Source organism: Gossypium hirsutum, chromosome A13 (genome assembly GCF_007990345.1).
Source record: "Gossypium hirsutum isolate 1008001.06 chromosome A13, Gossypium_hirsutum_v2.1, whole genome shotgun sequence".
NCBI lineage: Eukaryota > Viridiplantae > Streptophyta > Magnoliopsida > Malvales > Malvaceae > Gossypium > Gossypium hirsutum.
Genome location: NC_053436.1, coordinates 95,754,653 through 95,775,069, shown reverse-complemented (window position 1 = coordinate 95,775,069; position 20,417 = coordinate 95,754,653).

The following is a 20,417-nucleotide window of genomic DNA, read 5'->3' as shown; positions in this document are numbered from 1 at the left end:
CATAAGGGAGCAAGCAGAGAAGATCGAAGAAAACAATCGAAGAAAACCATCAGAATAAACTCGGAAGCAGATCTCCATCAAGATTGAAGATCTCCTTTTAATTTCTTTCAAAGTTTTATTAAGTTTCTTTATGCCTTTTGGTTATTTTGACTTTGAGATGTTTTCATTCAGGATTATGAATTAATTCCCTAGATACCTATGGAGGATGAAACCTATGATGAATCCTTTTATTTAATTTATGTTTTTATGCAATAAATACTTGATTCTTGTTCTCAATTATATATGTTTATTTCTTGCTTTAATATTTTCAGGATATTAGTTCATGTTTAATGTGCTCATTTCAGTAGAGCAAAAGTCCCTGTTTAAAAGTAGATCTAGCATAATTGAGTGGAGTTGCATAAAATCATAGAAATAGGATGACATAAATCTATCAGATTAGAGTCAAATCTAATAGAAGAATCCATAGATCAAGTTAATGCTACAATAGGGGTTTTAATTAGAAAGAGATTTCAATTACTCAACCTAAAGTCAGTTGTTCTTGCTCTTGAAAGAGATATTAACATAATGTAGGGATTTCTATGAATCAAGACACAAGTGAATAAATCGTTTAATTCAGATTCATAATAAAATGTAAAGTCTAGGTGGATTCTTTCCTGGATGTTGTCTATCTCATTGGTTATTATTCGATTATTTCTTTGATTTATTCTCTGTTGCGTTCTTAGTTAAATTCGTTTATTAATTTTAGATTAAAACACAATCACTCCAATTTATCGGCTAAATAATAATAAGATTGTAATTACTAGTACTTTTAGTCCTCGTGGTTACGATATTCCCTACTCACCATAGCTATACTATTGTTCGACAGGTGCACTTGCCTTTGTCGTATTTATAGTCAGTTGAGTAACCATCATTTAAATTTTCACTTTCTATTTATTTTAATGATTTAGAGGTTGTTCCTAAGAAAGATCTTGACCATATGAACGTTGAGAGCTCATAAGGGAAAACGTAACAAGTGATCTGTTAGTTTTAGTAGAGTGTTTTGTTACCATTTTACTCATTGTTAGAATTAGTCCATTGTTAATGAAGTTATTACAACATCAATTCAAGCTTTTGTAAGAGCTAGGTTGGGCCATACACATGGGAGAATTGCATATACTTGAAATATGAGCTTTTATAAAAGTGTATAGTATTTAAGCTTACTATCTTATGTTGTCTTGTAGAAATAAATGCTTTACTTAAGACTCAGCAGTGTTGTTGCATTACGTAGTAAAGATCCATCTTAGTTGCGCATGGTTCCACTGGACGGCTTTGGATATTTTCACACATTGACTGGACTTGAAAGGATTTCAAGTGCCTCTCCGCCATCTTATCAACTAAGTGGAATGTTTGGGAGACTGAACTCTTGTAACAGCTCTTTTTTAGTAAATCCAAAACAATGGTTTTGGGACCAAAATTTGAAGTCAAAAAAATTTATTTTTATTATTATATGGTCTACAGTATGATAGCAACACCGTATAAAAAGTTCGTTAAGAAATTTTACCGTTTACATACCTAATTTGATGAAAAGGACTAAATTGCATTAAGTGCAAAAGTTTAGTTCTAATAGCTAAATGTATTAAATAGCTATAGAATTTTAAATTGGAGGTCCTTATATAGTAAATAGACCATTAAAATGCTTAGTGGTTAAGCATGAATAGTCATCATCAGAAATTTCATGAAACATTAAGGTTGATTTTGGAAATTATCAATTCAAGTGATATTAAATAAAATATAAATATCTATTATCATCATCTACCACCAAATAAAAAAAGGAAAAGAGAAAAAAACCTAGCCATGGAAGCTTGAGATATTAGCAAGCTTATTTTGCTCAATTAGGTATGTATCATTGTCCCGTTTTTAATGATTTCTATGTTTCCGAGATCGTAGTAGCTTAATCTAGCTACCTCGGGGATTAATTTGCAAAATAGTTAAAGTATTAGGGTTTTTCCATTGATGAGCATGCTTGAATTTTGAAGTTTTATAACAGAAAATGAAAGGTTGATGCTAGATAAACAATTTTTACAAAGAAAATTTTGATGAAATTATCTATTAGGGATTAAATTGAAAAGATGATAAATTTATGGTAAAAATTGTGAAATTTTGAATTATGTGGGCTGCTATTAATATGTATAAAAATTGACTAGGCTTGAGTAAGGATTAAATTGTATGAATTTTATTTTTCGAGCCTAGAGACTAAATTACAATGAATTAAAAATTTAGGGGCAAAATAGTACTTTTGCCAAAAATATGTGTTGGACTAAATTGAATATGAATTATATTGAATTGAGTTAAATTCATTCGTATAGATCCGGTTAGACCTAGTACGGAGTTAGATCAAGACAAAGGAAAAATATCGGATTAGTCACCTTCGTATCTACGTAAACTCATTGAGGTAAGTTCGTGTAATTAAATTGTACACTAATGTATTAAATTGAATTATTTTTTGTGAATTTTACAATTTCCATGAATAAATACCAGTTGTATATTCGATAATTATAGAGTCCTGTGTGAACCTTATGAAATTCGTAGGATATAAAAGACATGTCAATAGGGTTATCGAATTGGTTGGGGTCCTGCATGTGTTGTAGACACGCCACAACTCGCATGAGCTTCCCGATACTCAGCTCGCATGAGCTTCTCGATAATTAGCTCGCATGGGCTCCCATTATTTAGCTGGCAAGAGCTTCCCATTATTTAGTTTAAAGAAATATCCCGTTTACAGCTCGTTTGCGCATACATGTACATGAATTGACGGATTACAATTTAGTACACTTCGTGTGTACTACCCATGTATCCAATGATATTCTAAATGGTTGAACGGGCACAGTTCTGTTATGAAATCATATGAGTTTGATATGAATTATTAGCAGTATATACATGAAATATGATTATTTGATGAATTCAACTATGTGTGTTGGGTTTTATATGTGATTTTCATAACTAATATGTTGGTGATCATGTATTTAGTCTTTTGGCCAAGTTGATTGAGATATGCTATGTTTACTTATCTATTTTATCGAAATATAGTAAGTTAAATTCTATATTATACAAACTTACTAAGCTTAAATACTTACTCTGTGTTATTTTCCATGTTTTCTAGTAATTCAAAAGCTCATTCAAGTTGGAAGATGGTCAAAGCTATTTCACAATATCCATCAGCTCTTTTGGTACTTTCAGTAAATTAATTCCAGTTATAATGGCATGTATAGGATATTTTGGTCAATGTTGGTATATAAATGTTTTGTTGAGACAAGCCATTTGAATGGCTTGTGTTTGATATATTTTGATATGTTTATATATATGGCCTTAATATATTTGTTATGTGTTTGATATGGTAGAATGAAAGAAAGTAAAACGTGGTTTGAAAATGCATACATGAATTTGGTCATTTAGGTAAATTGAGATACTTGTTGACATGTCTTTAAATTGTCAATTGAGGTGTCTAAGGGCATATTGGTTGTATGTGGTGATATTTTATGTTTAAGACTTGATTTTGGCTTGTTTTTAATGCCTTCTTGTTGATGTCCAAATTGTTATGTTTAGGTTGGTACCAAATTGGGTGAGAAATGAGGCTCGAAAAATGTCATGTTTTCGTCCACACTGGTAGAGACACGAGCGTGTGCCTTAGCCATGTGTGACACACGGAAAGGTGACACTGCCGTGCGTCCCCTATATCTTTTTAATTGCGCAAGTCAGTATGCTCACATAGCCTAGCACATGGGCGGGTGGCTTGGCCGTGTGACACAAGTTAGAGAGTTACATTGGCATGGACATGGGTTGAGACATGACCGTGTGCCCCTATTTCGAATGCCCACATGGCTGTATAACCTCTGCAGTGTGAAAAATTTTAGTGTTTTTCGGAAAATTCTTTGAGCATCCGATTTAGTCCCGACTTGTTTCTAATGTGTATTTTGGGCCTCGAGGCTCATATAAGGGACAATATGTTTGATTTCGATTAGTTTATGATATGAATATTATATGATGTGAAGTGTTGAAATTTCTGTCTATTTGTTTTGTAAACTCCGATAATGCTCCTTAACCTTGTTCCAACAATGGATACTGGTTGGGGTGTTACATTTATTGAAATCAGAGCTACGGTTTAGTCAATTCTCAGACTAACGTAGCATACACTAGTCTAGCTATATATGCCATTATATAACCTTTGATTGTGTAATATCTCCTGACCGCTTTAAAACAAGTTTTTATATAGCAATGACATCCAATCGAGCTAATTCTGATGAGGTAGAGAGTAACGCTCAAGCCTCCATTTAAGGAGTAGCTTCAAGTGGTACAAGGCCCGTATCTGAAGGCCGGGAAGGAGAGGCCAAAGAAGCTTTCTTCCAAATGATGAATGAACGGTTCACTAGGTTCGTATGGACAAACCCGGATGCTGAACAGCCTCCACCCCCTCCTGTTCCTCAACCGACTTCCATTATTTCTCAAGGTATAGAACATATCAAAGTTAGTAAGCCTCATGTTGATAAGATCCGTAAGTACGATGCTAAAGAATTCTAAGCTACAACTGAGGATGATTCCGGAATAGTTGAATTCTGGTTAGAAAATACTATTAGAGTTCTTTATGAATTATCTTGTTCACCAGTTGAATTTCTTAAGTGTGCAGTATCTCTGTTAAAAGATTTAGCTTACCAGTGGTGGAATACATTAACTTCTGTTGTGCCAAAAGAGTGGATTACTTGGGAATTCTTTCAAGTTGAGTTCCACAAGAAATACATTAGTCAGAGGTTTCTCGATAAAAAAACATAAAGAATTTTTGGAGCTTAAATAGGGTTGTATGACAGTGTCTGAATATGAACGAGAATTTTTTCGATTGAGCAAATATGTTCGAGAATGTATTCGAACTGAAACTACAATGTGTAAGCGATTTGAAGATGGCTTAAATGAAGATAAAAAACTATTAGTTGGGATCCTCTAGTTGAAAGAATTTGTTGTACTAGTTGATCGGGCATATAAAGCTAGAGATTGAAGCTAGAGATTCAAGTGAGAGATTGACAAGAAAGTCATATCAGTCAGTATCGAAAAAATCAAAGAAATATCACAATCGTTCTACTACTTCTGCGGGATACTTCGGTAGAGATAAAGATATTTTATGCTCCAGTCCTAAATCTCAGGCTACATCTGTAGCGAGTATGGGCAACGCTAGAAACATTAGACCCAAGTGCAAGCACTGGAACAAATCACATTTTGGTGAGTGTCGAACGAAGAGTGGAGTGTGTTTCAGATGTCGTTCCTTTGACAACTATCTTAGAGATTGCCCGGAGAAATCTGAAAATGATAATATTCAAACTTCGGAGTTGAGCAACATAGCTACGAGAGTTAGACCACCTCTGTAATGACCCAAAATTCACGGGCATCGCAAAAGTGCAATATCGGGCCTCCATTTTAGTGAAATGAGTTCGTAAATAATTATTAGAAATATTTATGAGTCTAGTGATGTGTTTAATTAGGTTTAAATTAGATGAATTTAGCTTAATTTAGAGTAATTAGTAAAAAGAACTAGATTGAGTAAAGGGTAAAAGTTTAATTATAGATTAAAAGAAAATAGTAGGGACCAAATGGGCAATTAAGCCACACTTGGAGGTTGACGCGGCATATAAAGAAATGTCTAGAAATTTTGTTGTATTATTATTATTATTATTATTATTATTATTTAATCTTATTATATTAGAAAAATAAATTAGAATATATCAAGTGTAAGGTGATAAAAATAGACAAATGTAGGAAAATATATGTATACAATTGTAATACAAATAATTAATTAGTAAATAAATATTTAGTGTTTATATTTATTTTTAAAAGATAATTATTAATTAAATAATTACAATATGAGATTTTTAGTTGATAAATAAATTAGATTTATGACAAATGTGCGGTTGAGATAAAGTTCATGTGTATTAATTAAAATAAAAACATTTGTAATACAAATATTAGTAATTAAATAGATATTTATTATTTATTATTATTAAATAAAAGATGTTTATTTGATAATTAATTAAATTATAAGAATTTTATGAGGTAAACAAATTAAATAGAGACAAATGTAAATTATATGATTGTACAATTGTATTAATTATATTTGTTATTAAATAGATTTTTATAAAAGCAATTATCAATATAAACTAATATATATATTATAAAAGAAACAAAGATGAAACATAAAAGAAAAAGAAAGAAAGTTACGGAGAGCAAAACGGGAAAGGAAGAAAGAAAGAAGAAAAAGAAAAGGAAAGGAAAAATTGGAGATTTGAAGCTTTAAACTTTAAAAGGTGAGTCAATCAAGTCCTTTTCTCTTAATTTTGATGTTTTAAAAGCTTTAGAACAAAGTTTTGATGAAATTAAATTGAGGTTTTGGAAGTTTTAAGGTTTTTGAACATAGTTTATGTTGAACAAAAAGATGAATTAGGGATTTATTTGATAGAATTATTGATTAGAATTGATAAAGGGATTAAATTGTAAAGTAAGCTATAAGTTTTATGTTGTAGGTACTAAATTGAGGAAAATTCGAAATTAGTGAAATATACTGAAAATTTAGTAGTTAAATTTGAGTTTGGAAGAAATCTGAATAGAAATAGAGTGTGAATTAAATTAGAAAAGTAGATAAATCTAGTTAGGACTAAATTGGAACTAAAATATAAATTGGATAGAAATTCAATTATTATTATAAATTAATGTTGTAATTAGTAGTGTAAATTATTATTATTTTCGTAGCTAACAAGGAACTCAAGGCATCGGCACACAAAGGAAAGAAGAAGGTTATCGAGGAATAATCGAGTAAATCTGAGTTTGTATTACTATAATTCAAATCTATTTATTATTAATTGTTATATTTTAATTAAAATGCATGGTAGATAAATTTAGGAAAGTAATTGAAATAATGATATTGATTTGAATGAAATTGATTTAAAAGTGTTTATGGCTATTGAAATTAAATGTGAACAAATTGGAAATTAAAAGTGATTTGAATTGAATCAAAATGAATTGAATGAAGAAAATATGTGATTATTTGAAATGTATATTAATTGAAAAGAGATTAGTGATTTGAACTTGATTGGAAAATGAATCGAAAATATGAATTGAATGAAAGTGAATTTGAAATGGAAAAATGATTTGAATACCCTATTAACTAGTCGGGCTGAGTCGGATATAGTTGGCATGCCATAAGATTGGAAGTGTTCAGGGATCCTTTGACCTTGATTCGATGAGGCACTATAAGTGTCGTACTGTTACTTCGACTTTAAGTCGATGAGGTACCTTGTGTGATGTACTGTTACTGTTACTTCGATTTAATCCGATGAGGTACTGAGTACCGCACTGTTACTGTTTAATTCGGTAAAGCCGATGAGGCATTGAGTGTCGTACTGGTGTGTAATATCCCGAATTAGGGCCTAATCGGAATAGTGGTTTTGTGACCACAAATCCGAGATAGAAATAATTATTTTATAATTATTTTGATGTGTATGATATGATTGCATGATTGTGTGAAAATTTCGTGATGAAATCCTATGCCTAAAGCGCTTAAATTGAAATTAGGGACTAAATCGAATAATTTGCAAAACTTGCATTCTAGGAGTTTTTAGTATGAAATTGTTTTGGAATATTAATGAGGAGGTCTTAAATAGAAATTTTACCAATTTCTAAGTCTATGGACAAAAATTGGACATGGATGGAATTTTTGGAAAGTTTAGTAGTAAGGGCATTTTGGTCATTTGGTTATTAAAATGAATTAAAAACAAAATTAAAAGCCAATTTTTGTCCATCTTCTTCATTAGGCCGAAATTTCAAGGGTTCTCCATAGTTAGGGTTTGTTTCAAGCTTTCAAGCTCCATAGTAAGTGATTCCAAGCCCCGTTTTTAATGTTCTTTACGTTTTTTGGAGTCCCGGTAGCTCGATTAAGCTTATGCTAGCAATAATTCAACCTAGGGTTCATATTTGGAAAAATACCCATAGGTGAAATTTGTGTATTTTGGTGTTTTATGATAGAATATGAGGTTTTAAATTATGTTAGACAACTTGTACTACTCGGTTTTAAGCGAAAACGAGTAAAAGGGCTTAATCGATAAAAATACTTAATAGTCATAAGTACATGTTAGAGTGTGAATTTGATGTTGCCATAGAAGGGAAAAATGATCAGAATGTCATAAAACATAAGAATAAGGGATGAAGTTTAATTCCCGAGCCTAGGGGCAAAAGTGTAATTATGCAAAAGTTTAGGGGAAAAAATGTAATTTTGCCAAATTTCGTATTAAATGCTGTTTTGATGAATGTATGTATTAAATAAGATTAATTTGGCATTATAGATCAAGAGAAACAAGATTCAAGTCGCGATCGAGGGAAAAATAAAGTTTACGAAGAATAGGCTCGATTGCTAATAATTTTATACCGAGGTAAGTTCATGTGTAACTGTAGTAACATAATTGTCATTTTAAGCAATTTAATGTTGTTTATATGATATGATGTTGATTATTATCATGAAATATTATGCTTTGTGGTTATTGTTGAATAATATATAATTATGTGAATTACTTGATCAGTATGAACTATCACCGAAGTATCGATTTTGATATTCCGTGGAAGACGGCAAAGATGTGTGATCGAGGAAAACGCCCGTTTGAACCTTGGGAATAGATTAGAATACAAGTGACATGTCACTAGGATGGTTGAGTTCCGAACTCGTTGAGTTGAGTCCGAGTTCGTGAGATGTAACTAGGCATCCGAGCTCGTTGAGTTGAGTCCGAGTTCACTTATGGGCGGGTTACATGGTAGCTTGGCTACATAAGTTCCGCAGGCTATTGAGTTTGTCTAGCTGCGGGTATGGCTCTTATGTTCATGAGATCTGCGTATTCGAATTATATTCCGATGTGTTCAACGGGTGAATCTTACGTGAATAAGAAGAAGGCCTAAAACGAAGGTGACATGTTGGTAAGTGTGGTAAATGAGAAAATTTGACAGGTATGTGCTTAAACCCTCGGGTTGAAAACTTGGTATGATGAAATCAAAGAAAGATATTAAATGTAAATGAAACATGAATGTCTTGGTGTTGTTTATGCAAATGATGTTTTATGTGAGATTGTGTGATTATGTTACTTGCTATTTGCATGTGAACTTACTAAGAATTTGTGCTTACTCCCTCCTTTTCTTTCATTGTAGTTTTGACAAGCCGGCTTGAGAATCGGGATAGGTCGAAGACTCGTTCACACTATCCGAAGGCTTAAATTGGTAAAATGGCTTGTGTATTTTGAATGTGGCATGTATGGCAAAACACTCACTTTGTGTAATTGATCTTATGATATGGCTATGGTTTGGTAAGAAAAGGGTTTGTAAATGATTAGCCATTGGAATGGCCAATCTAAGTCATATTTGATGTTATGTATGTTTAAAATGCTATTTAGTCCATGAAAATCCTTAGTAAAGTGAAATTTGCCATAAAACAGAATCTGACAGCAGCAGTGATGTAAATTTGAAAAATCACAAAAAATAGTAGAAATGGAATTAAATGATGAGTAAGTTATGAAATTTAAGCTTAATTAGTCTATTTTCATATGGATTGAACAAAACAGGTATATGAATTATATTTTATGACATATTTGAATTTTTGTGAAACAGGGTCAGAGTGATTTTTGGATCCCCTGTTCTGACTTTAAAAATTCATCATAAATTGTAAAAAAATAATTAGAAGTCATGATTTATATGTAAAGATTCCTTATTGAGTATAGTTTTAATAGAAACAAACTTCATAGTCATTGAAATTCTGTACAGAGAGATATCTGATTCGTAATATACAGAGGTCAGAGCAGTCAAACCCTGAAATAGGGGATATTTTAACTAATAAACTGTACTAATTGGCTTGACCAAAAATTATAGAAAAAAATTAGTAAATATATATTAGTCTAGTTTCAGAGAAAATTTACTGAATTGGATTTCGAGTTTCGGAACTCGAGATATGAATTTTTAAGCGACTGTGACGCAGATTGCTAGCTTGACTAGAAATTTTAAAAATAAATTGTTTGAGCTGTTTAAATAATGAATTAAGTCTGTTAACACCTCGTGTTCGACTCCGGCGACGGTCTCGGGTACGGGGCGTTACATGGTGTTGGTTGGATCTATGTATCCGCCAAGGTCCAAGTTTGTTAATAGGGTGAATAACTGAAGTGAGAAAATTAAATAAATTTGATTGATCGTACTATTAAAAGCATGAGAAAGAAATTGTGAGTTGAATTGTGAATTGAATTGAGACATGAGATTTGAAGCATGAACTTAAGGTTTATGAAATTGTTAAATATCGAATTATCGATATTGAAATCAGTTGAATAAATGATATGAGAAAAACGAATGAATTTGATCGATTGAACTATTGAAAGTATGAGAAAGTGAAATTATGAATTGAAATATGAATTGAAATTGAGATATCGAAATAAGAAGTGAAAATAAAATGAATAGGAAATAATGAAATTGTGTATGAGTTAACTGAATATAATCATACGAATTAATTATAATTATTTTTATTGAAAAATGTTGGTTTAAATAATTATTGAAAGACTAATGTTACTAAATAACTAATGATTATTGAATGATTATATTAAAATACTGAACAATTGATTGTTATTGATTGATTATGAATATAAATGAATATTTTCTTGAGAATAAGTTATTGAATTGAGATATAGAAATGAAATTTATCAAATAATGATTTATGAAATGGTTATTGATGAAACGCATGAAATAGATATTGATTTAGTAAGAAGATATATAAATTAAAATGAAGAAAAACTATTTAAAATACATATTATTAAATTAAAAATTAAAGTTTAAATGCATGAAAGATTTATTAAAGGTAAAATAGTGGTAAGATTTAATGTATATATATATTGTTTTACCTTAAGTATTTGAATTATAGTAATACCACTGGGTGTATACACAGCGTACGGTTTGTTTCCGTGCGCAGATTAGGTATAAGAATTTTTGAAGAGTTGAATTTTGAGATTACAAGCTTTCATCTCATCACATCTTCAAGCAACAACAGGGTATGTTTTAAAATTTTGAATAGAATGGCATGTACTTAGGAAAAATATTAAGTATGTTTCAAGTGTTCGTTTTTATGTTCTAATATATTAGTGATTAGCCAAGAATTACTTTGGGACCAAATGTAATATTCATATATCAAGTTCCTTGACTCGAACATGGTATAGGGGTGTTACAACCTCGTAATCCTGGAAATGTGAGCGGTAACCGTGGTGTGATGAAAGATTCTACTGTAAGGTCTGAGGCACAAACACCAGCCAGGGCTTATGCTATTTGTGCTTGCAAAGATGCTTTTGCGCTAGATGTTATTACTGGTACTTTCTCTCTTATTGATACTGATGTAACTGTTTTAATTGATCCTGGATCGACTCATTCATATGTTTGTATGAAATTAGTGTCTAGTAAAAATTTACCTATTGAGTCCACTGAATTCGTGGTTAAAGTATCAAATCCTTTAAGCCAATACGTGTTAGTTGATAAGATTTGCAAGCACTGTCCATTAATGATTCAAGGTTATTGTTTTCCAACTGATTTGATGCTATTACCCATATTGAAATGTTAGAATGGTGAGATGCTTTGAATCAGATAAATTAAATGGGTTTCCTATTGTAATATCAGCTATGTCGGCATAGAAATATGTGAGAAAAGGTTGTAATGCTTACCTTGCTTATATATTGAATTCTAAAGTGTCTGAGTCGAAGCTTGAATCAGTGCCAGCGGTTTACGAATATCCTGATGTGTTTCCAGAGGAATTACTTGGATTACCGCCAATTAGAGAAGTTGAATTTACTATAGAAATTGTACCAGGAACAACACCAACATCTATAGCACTATACAGAATAGCTCCTACTGAGGTAAAAGGGTTGAAAGCACAGGTACAAGATTTGACTGATAGGAATTTTGTTCGACCTAGTTTTTCACCTTAGGGTGCACCGGTTCTGTTTGTTAAGAAAAAGGACGAATCGATGAGATTATGCATTGACTACCATCAGCTCAACATAGTTACAATCAAGAATAAATATCCATTGCCTCGCATTAATGATTTGTTTGATCAGTTGAAAGGTGCCATAGTGTTCTCGAAGATTGATCTTCGTTCTGGCTATTATCAGTTACGAGTGAAAGATTCTGATGTGCCAAAAACAGCATTCAGAATCAGGTACGAACATTATGAATTTCTTGTGATGCCGTTTGGTTTAACTAATGCACCCACAGTATTTATGGATTTGATGAATAGAATTTTCAAACCGTATTTGGATAGATTTTTTATAGCATTTATTGATGATATTTTGATATATTCTCGAAATGAGACTAAACATGCCGAGCATCTAAGAATTGTTTTGCAAACCTTGCGAGATAAAAAAATGTTTGCTAAATTTAGCAAATGTGAATTTTAGCTCCGGGAAGTTGGTTTTCTGGGACACATAGTATCGGCTAAAGGCATCAAAGTTTATTCGAATAAAATTTCAACGATTGTTAACTAGAAACCATCCAGAAAAGTATTTGAAGTCAAAAATTTTCTAGGATTAGCTGGTTATTACTGGAGATTTGTAAAAATGTTTTCGATGATAGCTACATCGATGACACCGATGTGAAATTTGAATGGTCTAATAAATGTCAGCAAAGTTTTAATCAGTTGAAAGCCTTATTAACTGAAGCACCAGTTCTAGTTCAGCCTAAATCAGGTAAAGAATTTGTTATTGTAACACCCCTAACCCGTATCCGTCGCCAAATTAAGGTTATGAGGCGATACCGATCATCACAATTAAAACCAATATGCATTAAATTTTACAATTCAATATTATAACCACATCAATACTCATATCATTTTCAAATATCAAATCTTAAACTTCATATCATTCATTTGATAACATGATTAAAACATAATTCAGTATATATATACCAAACAAACTAAAAATTAAAATATATATATATAGAACATATAACAGATCAGCAATTTCATTAATTGAGTATCGAACCCATTTTTAATTATTATTATTTTCCTTATCTATTCGGCCAACTTAGCTCCTTTCCACCTATTAGTAAACTCACAAGTAACTAACACTTTTGTATAATCATACACATGTACATATCAACCACAATATAAGCAAACATAATTATATGTAATAACCAATAAGTACTCAACTAATATATCATGAACAAATACCAAGGTATACATCAAATACACACCATGCATAACTCTTGAATTTTTACCTAACAAACACATGATCTACTTTAGCTCAATTAACAACCATTAAATACCATATGGTCGAATCATATGACAAGCTTCATAAACATCATACAAATTGGATACACTTTCAATATAAACTCAGACCAAGATCAAACATATATAACATAACCAATTCATCCATACCACCTCTGAATACAAGCATATAACACAACTTATAATCAACCATGGCACACAACATGATAATCGAAATAAACTAAATTTACAATTTAACCAACACCGAAACTCAAGCATAGAAATTAAGCCATTTTCGCATGGCTCCCATTAAAACACAAACCAAAATACAATATTCCAAAACATAATCTAGTCTATACATGCCATAGGTTCGAAAGTTCGCTTATTAAAATACCGAAGTCAGTCGATAGTGTGATAGGCTTGACTGACGATCCCCGAGCTCGTAACTCAAAATCAAAATCTATAAAACAGAAACACACATATACACAGAGTAAGCTTTTATAGCGTAGTAAGTCGTAAGCAAATATCAACTCAATAATTTATTCAACTCCTTAAAATTTAAACTAAACTAATTTACTATATCAATCTCTCATTTAATTTCAACTTATTCAATCCATAACCACACATGTTCAACATAACTATCACTTTGGTCGAATACTTATAAGGTTAACATTTTACAAATTGTCATTCAACTTTCAAAGCCAAATATCATTATACGTTCAAATATACTTCCACACATTTACACAGGCTCACAAAACAAAATTTAACATCATATATCAACATTACTCATTTAGCCGAATACATAAAATCAAATATATAACATCACATATGTACATATCTATATGGCTGAATATACAAGATAAAATATAACATCACATATGTACATACCTATGTGGCCGAATATACATGGTCATTTAGCTCAGTTTACTTACTAAATTACCACCTCAATATGAAGTCTTATAGGCATAGGCTTAAAATAAATCACCGGCATAAACCTGATAAGCATAAGCCTGAATCGTACACCGGCACAAGGCCTGCTAGACTCAAAGTCTGATTTTATTCACCGGCATTAAGCCTGCTAGGCATAAAGCCCGATCAAATTCACCAGCACAAGGCTTGCTAGGCCCAAAGCCTGAATATCACTATTATAAAACTGTCTCATACACAATTCATATAAGAAAAACTCCAGATATTTCATATAGATCATACGACCTTCAAATGATACAACTCAGTTGAATTAAACTCAATACAATATTTCTTTATTTAAACACATTCGGCTAGCTCTTTTATAAATCTATAGAATCCAAAACATCATATTAAACTAACTTACATTCAAGATAAACAATGTTTAATTGCTTAAAGACTTACCTCGGATATCGACAAACGTTGTAAATTGGCTATTCGACTATTTTTATTTTTCCACGATCCAAGTCCGATTTCTTTTGTTCTTGATCTATATAATTTCAAATTAATCTCATTCAAACACAATTTTATTCAATTTAATCCAACTACACATAAATGGGAAAATTACCATTTTACCCCTAATATTTCATACTTTTACAAATTAGTCCTAATTGCACAAAACACAAAATACACATCTCACCACATCATAGTTAGGCCGAATATTCCTTATACCCATACTAATCAATATATTTCATTTATTTCACATTTTAGTCTGTCAATTTATTATTTTTGCAATTTAGTCCTAATTACTCAAAAACATCAAAAACTCCAATACAAAACATATTAATCCAAAACATATCTTTCATAATTTATCATCAAACATCACAAAACACAAATATTCATCAATGGCATAACTCAAAATATTCACCAAAATTAGAAATTCGAGCATGGGTCGGATAGTATTCGAAGCAATGATCTCAAAAACGTAAAAATTATCAAAAATCAAAACAAAAACATACCTTTATTTAGCTTCCAAATTTCCGAATATTCAAAGCTTTCTAAGCCTTATTTTTCTTTAAGTTTCGGTCATGCAAAATAAAAGTATGAACACTTTCTTTTATTTTATGTTTTATTAATCTATTAACATTTTAATAAGTTTACATTTTTAACCTTTAAAATAAAATTATGAAACCATTATACAAAAGGCCACTACCGTCCACAACATTTAAATATGGTCAAATTGCCACTTAAATGCTTCAACTTACAAAGCCATTAACAATGTGGCCCTTATGCTATTAACTATCAAGTTTTCAATTTACGCGATTAAGCCTTTTTTATTAAATTAAGTACACAAACAATCAAATTTTCGTGCGAAAATTTCACACATGCAAATTCACATATAATAAATAAAAATAATAATATTTAAGTATTTTTCTGACTCGAATTCGTGGTCCTGAAACCACCATTTTGATTAGGGTCAAAATCGGGTTTCAGTTATTTTTAGTGATGCGTCATTAAATAGTTTAGGCTGTGTTTTGATGCAAGAAGGTAAAGTAATAGCTTATGCTCCAGACAGTTAAAGCCACATGAAAAGAATTATCCAACACATGATTTAGAATTGGCAGCTATTGTGTTTGCGTTGAATATTTGGCAGAACCATTTGTTCAGTGAAAAATGTCACATATTTACCGATCATAAGAGTTTAAAGTATCTGATGTCGCAGAAAGATTTGAATTTGAGATAGCGTAGATGGCTTAATTGTTGAAAGACTATGAATTAGTTATTGATTATCATCTGGAAAAACAAACATAGTTGCTGATGCTTTGAGTAAAAAATCCTTGTTTGTTTTGAGAGCGATGAATATCCAATTGTCGATATCTGATGATGGCTCGATCTTAGTTGAGTTAGAAGCAAGGCTGATGTTTTTACAATAGATCTGTGAAGCTCAGAAATGTGATAGTGAGATGTTAGCTAAACGGGTACAATGTGAGTCGAATTCTGATTCAGAATTTCAAATAGGACTCGATGATTGTATATTATTCAGAGGTAGAGTTTGTGTACCAAATAATCCAGAGCTTATACAGAAAATTTTGCACGAAGCTCATAGTGGTAGCTTGTCTGTTCATCTGGGGAGTAATAAAATGTACAAAGATTTGAGACAAATGTACTGGTGGCCAAGAATGAAACTGGTATTTCTGATTTTTTATCAAAATGTTTGGAATGTCAGTAAGTTAAAGCTGAATATCAGGTACCTTCAAGACTGTTACAGCCAGTGATGATATCGGAATGGAAATGGGATAGAGTTACTATGGATTTTGTATCAGGGTACCCTATCCTCGAAAAAGAAAGATGTTATTTGGGTTATCTTCAATCGTTTGACGAAGTCTGCAAATTTTATTCCGATACGCTCAAATTTCTCACTTGACAGATTAGCTGAGCTATATGTTTTGGAGATTGTCAGGTTACACGAAGTGCTAGTCTCCATTATTTCGATAGAAATCCGCGATTTACATCGCAATTCTGGAAAAATTTACAGGAAGCACTAGGTACGCGATTGCATTTTAGCACCGCATTTCACCCTCAGACTGATGGTCAATCCGAGCGTGTGATTTAGATTAACAGCTCGTTTTCAGTGAAATCGAAACAATGGTTTTGAGACCACAAATTCAAAATTTAAAAAAAAATATTTTCATTATTATATGGTCTACGATATGATAGAAATACCGTATAAAAATTTCGTAAAGAAATTTTACCGTTTACATGCCTAATTTGATGAAAATGACTAAATTGCATTAAGTGCAAGAGTTGAGTTCTAATAGCTAAATGTATTAAATAGCTATATAATTTTAAATTGGAGGTCCTTATATAGTAAATAGACTTAGTGGTTAAGCATGAATAGTCATCATTGGAAATTTCATGAAACATTAAGGTTAATTTTGGAAATTATCAATTAAAGTGATATTAAATAAAATAAAAATATCTATTATCATCATCTACTGCCAAATAAAAAAAGAGAGAAGAAAACCTAGCCATGGAAGCTTGAGATATTAGAAAGCCTATTTTGCTCAATTAGGTATGTATCTTTGTCCCGTTTTTAATGATTTCTATGTTTCTGATATCGTAGTAGCTTAATCTAGCTAGCTTGGGGATTAATTTGCAAACCGTTAAAGTATTAGGGTTTTTCCATTGATGAGCATGCTTAAATTTTGAAGTTTTATGATAGAAAATGAAATGTTAATGTTAGATAAACAACTTTTACAATGAGAATTTTGATGAAATTATCAATTAGGGATTAAATTGAAATGATGATAAATTTATGGTAAAAGTTGTAAAATTGTGAATTATGTGGGCTGCTATTAATATGTATAAAAATTGACTAGGCTTGAGTAAGGATTAAATTGTATGAATTTTATTTTTAGAGCCTAGGGACTAAATTATAATGAATTAAAAGTATAGGGGCAAAATAGTAATTTTCCAATAATACGTGTTGGACTAAATTGAATATGAATTATATTGAATTGAGTTAAATTCATTCATATAGATCCTGTTCGACCTAGTATAGAGTTAGATCGAGGCAAAGGAAAAATATCGGATTAGTCACTTTCATATCTACGTAAACTCATTAAGGTAAGTTCGTGTAATTAAATTGTACATTAATATGTGCTAAATTGAATTATTGTTTGTGAATTGTATAATTGCCATAAATAAATACTGATTGTATATTAGACAATTATATAGCCCTATGTGAACCTTATGAAATTCGTGGGAGACAAATGACATGTCATTAGGGTTATCGAATTGGTTAGGGTTCTGCATATGTTGCGGACACACCATAGCTCGCATGAGCTTCTTGATACTCAACTCGCATGAGCTTCCCATTATTCAGCTCGGAGGAGCTTCCCATTTACAGCTCGTATGAGCATACATGTACATGAATTGACAAATTACAGCTCATTACACTTCGTGAGTACTACCTGTGTATCCAACGATATTCTAAATGGTTGAACGGGCACAATTCTGTTATGAAATCATATGAGTTTGATATGAATTATTACCAGTATATACATGAAATATGATTATTTAATGAATTCAACCATATGTATTGGATTTTATATGTGATTTTCATAGCTAATATGTTGGTGATCATGTATTTAGGCTTTTGGCCAAGTTGATTGAGATATGTTATGTTTACTTACCTATTTTATGGAAATATGGTAAGTTAAATTCTGTATTATACGAACTTACTAAGCTTAAATACTTACTCTATGTTATTTTTCACGTTTTATAGTAATTCGGAAGCTCATTCGGGTTGGAAGTTAGTCGAAGCTATTTCACACTATCCATCAGCTCTTTTGGTACTTTCAGTAAATTAATTTCGGTTATAATGGCACATATAAGATATTTTGGCCAATGTTGGTATATAACTTTTTTGTTGAGACAAGCTATTTGAATGGCTTGTGTTTGATATATTTTGATGTGTTTATATATATGGCCTTAAAATATTTTTTATGTATTTGATATAGTAGAATGAAAGAAAGTAAAATATGGTTTGAATATGCATATATGAATTTGGTCATTTAGGTAAATTGAGATACTTGTTGACATGTCTTTAAATTGTCAATTGAGGTATTTAAGGGCATATTGGTTGTATGTGGTGATATTTTATGTTTAAGACTTGATTTTGGCTTGTTTTAAATGCCTTGTTATGGCTTGTTGACGTGCAACTTGTTATGTTTAGGTTGGTACCAAATTGGGTGAGAAACGTGGCTTGGAAAATGGCCTATTTTCGTCCATATTGTCAGAGACACGGGCGTGTGACTCAGCCGTGTGTGACACATGGCCAAGTGACACGGCCGTGTGTCCCCTATATCTTTTAAATTGCGCAAGTCAGTATGCTTGCATGGCCTAGCACACGAGCGTCTAGCCCAAGTCAGACAGTTACACAGGCATGGGAAGGGCTAGGACACAACTGTGTGTCCCTATTTCGAATACCCACATGACCTTAGACACGGCCATGTCTTTTGGCTGTGTGACCCTTGCAGTTTGAAAATTTTTAGTGTTTTTCGAAAATTTCTTTGAGAATCCAATTTAGTTCCAACTTGTTTCTAATATGTATTTTGAGCCTCGAGGGCTCATATAAAGGACAATATGTTTGATTTTGATTATTTTATGATATGAATATTATATGATGTGAAGTGTTGAAATTTCTGTTTATTTGTTCTGTAAACTCCGGTAATGCTCCGTAATCCTATTCTGGCAATGGATACGAGTTAGGGGTGTTACAACTCTTCAACTGTTTAAGCCTGCATGGGATTTCTTCTAGCGTAATTAAACTTGGACATTTTTAAACATCGAACAATCTGATCAATGGTTTTAGGAAAATCTAGCCAGTCGTGATACCTGCAAACTAGAATCAAAACGGAACTTTGTTTCAAGGGATCCCAACATCGATAGATCTCAATCAACAGTTGCAAAATAGGCCCACCAACGGCTGTGGATAATTTAATCACATTAATGATCCGAATTTTCAAGATGCCAGAGTGGCAGTTGGTGGCTCATGTAATACTCTACCTGTTTCCTCAGGCAACCCTTTGTTGTTAAAATCGAACACACAACAAACGAAACAAAGTGGTGCATTTGGAAATCAATCATCCTTTAGTACCAACCTTTTTTATCTTTATTCTTTCAAGGCAAAGTCAAAAAATTTAGAGGACTTTAAAGGAGACATCTCCAATGTTGGTCTAAATAATTATATCATTGTGAATATGGATTACGCAACAAAGCAACAATGGGGAGATAGTAGACACGGTTACAATGGAAAAAAAACCATTAATTTAGCAGAATGGATGCCTAATGACTCAATCAATTAAGAAGTCCCTAATATGAATTATTAGTTATTTTCCAAGTGTCATCACAGTGTTTCTAAAGTGGCATAACACAAATTGATGACTGCGATGTGTGCTTGTAATGTAATTGTTGGATACAGAATATAATTATTTTTACAAAAATAAAAACATAATTATTAAATTATATATTTTATTAAATTATATTTAATAATAATTATATTAAAATATAATTAAATTTTTTATTTTTATTTTTATTTTTATTAAATTATATGTAATAATAATCCAATTAAAATTTAATAACAATAACAATAAACATCTGCTTAAAAAATTTTTGTTAATTGTTCTTTGGTCATTTCAACTTTCTTCATATGCTATTACAATCTCTATTCCAT